Source organism: Micropterus salmoides, unplaced genomic scaffold, assembly GCF_014851395.1.
Source record: "Micropterus salmoides isolate LMB-PRFRI ecotype aquatic unplaced genomic scaffold, ASM1485139v1 Ms_hic_scaffold_13, whole genome shotgun sequence".
NCBI lineage: Eukaryota > Metazoa > Chordata > Actinopteri > Centrarchiformes > Centrarchidae > Micropterus > Micropterus salmoides.
In genome coordinates this window covers 22,131,242-22,138,505 of record NW_024040374.1, presented here as the reverse complement: position 1 = coordinate 22,138,505, position 7,264 = coordinate 22,131,242, and the positions used below count along the sequence as shown (strand labels likewise).

Below are 7,264 nucleotides of genomic sequence, written 5' to 3'. Positions count from 1 at the left end.
ATATCTTCATCAATTCAGGACACATTTACAAAAAAAGCCTAATAGACATGTATTGGAAATATGCGTGTTCAACCATTTTGCATGTAGTGACTTATGCAGTGAACTTATGCCTAGATGTTTTGGTGGGAAAGACTATTCAACACAGAGCATGACATAAGCAATTGATAATGTAGGAAACAGCAGACAAATGTACATAATCATTTGCATAAATGTGTCAAAGCATTTGCAGCTTGTTCAAAAGAATGGGAAATTGCTTTTATGATGTGCATCAGTGACTAGATGATGTGGAGGTTGAACAAGTATTTTTGAGAATTTTGATTCTGATCTGAGACATGTACCAAAAAGAACAAATACTGCAAATATGAAGCAAAGAATTATGTCAATGTGTTGACAATGTGAGACGTTAAACATTGAATGTGGTCAAATTGACCCCAAAGATAATTGGAGGGTGATGCAAAGATAACACAACAAGTTGCAAATGTGCAAACTTGCAATGCAAAAAGGGATGTGTTTAGAATGATATAAAGATAAAATAGACGATAATCACACTTTCCAAGAAAGCAAACTGCTGTATAAAAAGGTCCATTTGACACCCCCAAGAAGACAAGTCAGTTAAGTTGCTGGCATCAAGCATGGTCTGCTATTTCAAACTTCTGCTTTTTCATGTTCTAACAATTCTCAAACACAACAGTAAAATTACACAATCTTTTTATTATCCTCCGTATATTTAATTGGACATTAACTGAATATAGATTTTTACTTATCTTTGCAGTACTTGGGGGTAAAATCATAGGTGGGGAATAAGCCGACAGGTGAGTTACTTGTTATGACCTGGCTCAAAAGGCCACAACAAAAGGAAGACACAACATGGTAGAAGTTTAACACGTGTTTATGAATAAATATGTTTATTTAAACCAAAATTAACCAAATTAAGGCTGTTGCCAAAGTAAAGGTGAACAAGTATGGGATATGAACATCAGTGGTTTCAGTCAGGTCAGGATGATGGATGCATGGAAAATGTGTGTGAGGGTGTTGTAATGTGCAAGAAATAATAACTATCAACTAAAACAACATGAAAGAAACCAAGGCGAAGGTGGAACCTGTGGAGGGAAACAGATTAAATGATGTTAGCAGAGAGGTCCGTCCGTCCTCAGCCCAGCAACGACCTCCTGCAGAATGAGAAGACAGAGTTACAAATAGCCTACAGGGCACTTAGCCCAGTTGCCCAGAGTTGCCACATTCAGCTCTTCCTCTACAAGGAAGTGAGAGATAGGCCACACCCACTCCTGACCCCACAGGGCATCACACTCTTCCGATGTTTTTTTTATTAAATGTAAATAGAAGTCAAATAAAAAATATTTAGGTTATACAAATCCACTATTTTCAAAAGAAATATATAAGTTTTTGCTTTGTTTTGTTGGTGGTAAAATTTTAAAAAATCCACTGATAACTTCACAAATAACTTTTTCAGCAATCTTTCCATAGAATCTTTCACATTCTTTCTTTATTTATTTATTTGAAAGGGGACAGTGTACATTAATCAACATTAAAACAATGTAAATGTACCCGAGTTAGCTAAAAAGTGCTTATTTTCATGTTGTTCTTGGCACCTTCAATCTCAAGGCTGAAGAAACAGAGAGATCTATTGAAAAGAAGTGCAAAACCCAATCTTATGACAATGTTGGAACAGGGAATGACATCATGCTCTTAAGTTAATACATTGAACCCATGTAGTCCCAGATGATATCTTACAGTCAAATTATTTGTATTTAAGCTGTGATTTAAAAAGAATTCTTCCAGGGAGAGTAAATGTAAAAAGCGGGGATAAAACATCTAACAGGATAAAATTAAAATGTCCCTGAAATGCAATAGTTGTATTTAAAACTCTAGAAAAATCACATCCTATCAAAACTATTGAGGGCAGCTACCAATACATATACTGTAACAATGCTAACAATAACCTTCAGTTTCATGATTCATCAGCTCCAACTTGTAACAATTGTTTAACTGACGTCTGATGAAGAGTCCAGACAGTTTTTAATTGATATCTTATTTTTTTGTTTGTCTCCAGCTGTCTAGTGCAGTTCAGCTGAGCAGAAGAGTACAGCTTATCCAACTTCCCAGGACTGAAATTAGCTTGAAAGATGGAGAAAAGTGCAGTGTGGCTGGATGAGGTAGGACTACAACTAGTGTTGCTGTTAATGACCTGAGAGTGGTGGAAGTATCTGTCATTAACCTGGAAGTCTGTAAGATGAAATGGGGGCATCTTCCTGCCAATGTTATCTGTGCAGGTGGATATGGCACAAAAAAAGGATTCTGTCAGGTATGTTCTCTGTCCTTTAATACAGCGAATCCCAAGTGTTGTGCGCCAACCCAGCGCGCACACCCCTGGGGGAGCGTGAGCTGCCTCTAGGGGGTGCCCGACAGAAAAAAATGTAATGGTGGTGTTGTAGTGTAATAACTACGACAACATTTCTTTGGAATTTTTCATGAAATATAACCCTGAATTGAAATTTTCCTTTGTAAATTAAATTTAAAATTAAAAACATTATTATTAATAATTTGCTCACAGGAAGTGGCTATTCATACACCTCTTTCCCTCTCCCTCTCTCTCCCTCGCTCTCCTCTCCCTCTCTCTCTTCGGCTGAGACACCGGCGCTGTACTAACAAATCCTTATATGGATCCTCTTTTTGTTCATGTTATCTGTTTATGAGGCTTTAACAGGGTGCAATTTGTAAAAAAAAACAGAGGGGGGATGTTTTGAAACATTATGAAAATACCCCCACCTCCCTCCGCACGGAAATGTGGATTGATTGCAAAGTTTAACCATCACAGTATGAGAGAAAGTTTTACTGTCACTGTTACTTTTTAAAGTAATAAATATATAACGTTACATTGCGATGCAGAGTTGCAGTGAAAAGACAGTGAGAAGACAGATGCATGTGTTTAAGCACAGTAAGTAGGTAACGGGGGAGAGCAACTGATTTAAAAGCCCTCACTTTCAAGAGTGTCACTGAGTGAAACCACGTTGCTGTGACTTTGGGTATATTCACAGGTTTAACAGGGACACTGCGCTGCATGTCATCATGGAAACAGATCATCATATTTTGATGCAACTTCAGTAATATCTGCTGCTTTGTCTTCAACACACTCACCAGAGCAGAGTGTTGATGTATAATTCACGACCTGTAACCAATCAGATGCTGTGGGCGGGATATTGAGCAAATAAATAAGTACATAAATAAATAAATCAATAAGTAATTGGCATATATATATATATATATATATATATATATATATATATATATACAGTATATAGTCAGGGTTTGGGGGTGCAGCAACCTGGTCAAGATGTAGAAGGGGGTGATTTGCCTAAAAGGTTTGGCAACCGCTGCTTTAATAGAAAGTCTCAACACTGGTTTGTAGTATTTACAATGTATGAACATTAGCATACTTTGATCGGGAGGGGGAGTTTGAGTTGATCTGTCAGTGTTCAGCTCTTCAAGGCAAAGGCTAAATAAAAACATCCGAAATATCATTTCCTCTTTCCTTTGTCAAAGACATAATGGTATTTACATCACTTTAAAAAACATGCAAAGCTCCTTATTCCAGAAACATATCAAACGAAATGTTTTAGAGTAGGCCGTAGTAAAATTTACTTCAAAGTACGGAGCACTTCCTGTGAGCTTGGAGGAAATGGGATGCTACCCAGAAGACCAATTAGTTCTTGCGGTCTGCGGCGCCATGACATGTAATTGGGGGTGAATGTCTAGCTGTAGTAGCAGTAGAAAGTATAACACTTGCTTACTAGCCTCGAATATACTTCAAAGCGATCTTCAAAGCAAATATTCCTCCTGCATTGTAACAAAGAACATCTTGTAATGTGTTCATCCAGGCTAGAAACATTGTAAATGGTAGGAATGTTATAAAGATCAAAATTATTTATTTATTTTGTCCAGAGGGCCCTTCAGCAAAAAAAGGAGCTCAAGCCACTTTAGACACTGTGTAGCCTACGTGAGTGGCCTACAGTTGTTGGGTCAGATGTACGACCAGGCTGGGCCAGTTAAGCCTGGTCCCCACCTTCACCAGCTTTATAAACTTTGTCAAAAAATACTCCATTAAATTTCGACTATAGTCAATAAGTTTGCAATTAAAAAATTCTCTGGAGACGGTCAAGAGTCGGTACAAAAGAGTTTATTCCAATACAGGACAGATAAACCCGTACAACGTCCCAGTGGTCTGCAGACAGCCTTATATATCCCCCTCTTGGCTGGTTTGCCCCCTCCTTTCCTTATGGTGAACTTCTTTTCCTCTACTGTTGTGTTGTTGTTTTACCAGTTAACACAGTTCTCCAGCTGTCATTTATTACTGTATTGTTGACTTTCCATATCTCTATACTTCTGGATTAGAAGTTCACCATTTACATTTCAACTTTAGTCTCACCGTATTTTTTAAAAGTTACACATGCTTAATTTGACACACAATTATATTTTTTAAACAATTAATATAAGAATAACATAAGTAAAGTTGCATCTTTCATTAATGCTTGGTTTCTTACAGCAATCATGATGTTATGATGGCTGTTTTCTGCTTTCTGCTTATCATCTCTCTGTCGTGTTTTAATCAAGCATCTGATGGTTTTTGGGTCATCCACTATCTGACGTGATTTCAGCAAACCTCTGTCGCTTTTTGTGTCATCCACTATCTGGCGTGAAAAGTTAAGCAAAAATTCCTTTGGCAAGTTTACTCAAAGTTCACATAGGCTGTAATAATCAGAGGTTGGAAGTTGACAATCAACCCCTTAATCAGTATTTAAGCATGTAGTCTTAATTGGTAATTTAAACATGTAGTCTTAATATCAGCAGATTAACACATCAGCAGTTCCTCATGTAATCATAACAACAGTAGATAACAGTAGACCAAAGCATGCACTTGCCACAGCAGATTTTGAACACCTGCAGCCTCTCCTGCAGTCATAAATCTACAGTAGATAACAGCTGAACAAGGTGTGCATAGTCTCAGTGTCTGCAGCCAATGCTCCCACTCGAGGATCTTAACCACAGTGCGCTTGTTACTGTATTCATGACTACAGTACAGCACTTATAAGCAAAGATAAGGCGCATCTAGGTAAAAAGAAAATGATTAAGAATGATTAATAATAACTAATGATAATAAAATGATTAAAAATTCTGAATTAAGAATGATTACTTATTGATACTGATTAAAGATAATAAAATGATGAAGGATGATTAAAATGATTATTAATACTGATTAAGGACAATCACTGATGACTGTTTCTTGACTGATGTCTGTTTTTTGCCTGCAATGCTCCCCCTCTCTGTGTCCTAGGCATGCCCTCTGCTGATCATGCTATTTTAACCATAATCTGACTTTGTGGAACAAGCTGGTGTCTTTTGTGCTGTGTGCTAAAGACAGGACATTCCTACCTTGATGGACTATGTTTATGTATGTTTTGTAACACAATTTTCACTAAATCTGCTTCTACATTTTCCTTTGCTGGTGTTTTTGATGATGCCTTGCTGTGCTCACTCTTTCCCCAAAGCACACGTGCCTGCTTACACACACATGTGCGCTGCTGAGCCTGGGCAGTTAGACACAGAGAGGAGCACACACACTTTTAACACTGTGATATTAACTTTATAAAATAACACTTTAAATGATGACAATGTAGACCACCATCGCTCTAGTAATTAATGATAACAATTTAGGCTATAATGCTCTAAAATAATTCTCAACACAGTCTGCACAGTCCATGAGATTAATTTCAAAGAGACTTCACTTGAAGACATGTGAATGTCTGGTGTCTGTGTGGACATCGATGCTCAAACCCAAGGTTGGAAACTGTGGTGTCTGGCGGGTCACACAGTTCAAAGGCATGTTTGAGTGGGCTTGTGTCACATAGACCCACACTCATGGTGTTAGGTCTGTGTTATTTACTTATTAAATTCATCCAAATAAAGTTGACTAAATATGGCTTAGTATCTGCAGTGAGAGATAAAGGCCAGAAAGAAAAAAATACAAAAATTAAAAGTCAGAGCTGACAATGACACCACTATGCAAAGGATAGTTAACTATCTAGAATGTGTTACTATATTTATAGATGCATAAAAGATAAAAGATAACAAGCATTTCACTGCGGTTTAATGCTTGTTACAAACAATGAGAGAAAGATGTCCAAAATGCTTTAACAGTGAATATATCATCAACAGTTCTTCCCTGGATCAAAGAGATTCTCAAGCAAAGTTAAATCTAACAATCCTAGAAGTTCGGCTTCAGCATACTTTTATTGTGTTGTGGAGATATTTGTATGTCCAAGTAGCTCTTTCTATGTAAATGTAAATCCCCATATAAAACACTGTATTTTTTTGTTCCCTGCAGGATATAAAATAGTATTTAAGTTAAATCTAAAAAATGCAATTGTTCTTTTAGCAATGTTCATTTCAGCTCAACACTTTTAATAAAAGGCTGTTCTGTCCTGCAAAGTGTTGTGTAGTCAGTGTACTTCATAATCTGTCTATCTATTTATCTTCAAGTGGCAACAAGTACTGCAAGGTTTAGAAATCCCACATGGCTGAGAAACAAAACCACATTATTTCTAAAAAATTATTTTTAATACATGGGTGCTGTAACCCGCTGAAAAGAGGAAAGTGAAACAGCTGTCATAACATTTGCGAGATTTTAATCTAAGCACTAAAATTAAGGGGGGAAAAAACAACCTTGTAAGAAATAGCACAAACAAACACACACACACAAACACACATTGCACATTACTTCTCTTAGCCACTTGCCCTTCGATAGAAAAGGCCAGCTGGTTTGTGGTTTAAAAATGTTAGAAACATCTTGTGTAATGAAGCTTCCTCCTCCTCACAGTGTGACTCTGGTGGCCCTCTGTTGTGCAACTTCCCATTGCACACAAGAGGGCCAGAGGGCCATGTTTCCCACATGTACCCAACATCTATACAGACATATCAAAATGTCTTTCCTGGATGAAAGAGATTCTCCAGAAAAAGAGCTGTTGAATGGAACAGTGTGACAAATAGTTTTTGGATAAACATTTAATGGATCTATTGTTTTGTGCAAATCACTTTGTCAGCCAAATAAACATTTTCATTCTGTGACACCTTTCATCAGTGGACATGAATGCAAAAGATACACAAAACCTCTTATGGTAAGATGAAATACTTTTTCATGAAGCCTACGGTACCAACAGTCAACATGGAACTTTGTGTTTCTGTAGTTTAT

General features: G+C 37.1%; 1 pseudogene; it reads left to right on the top strand.

Moving 5' to 3' along the window:
- The first annotated feature begins 1,124 nt into the window (after positions 1-1,124).
- On the top strand, positions 1,125-7,041 carry LOC119901362 (annotated as a pseudogene).
- The last annotated feature ends 223 nt before the right edge of the window (positions 7,042-7,264 follow it).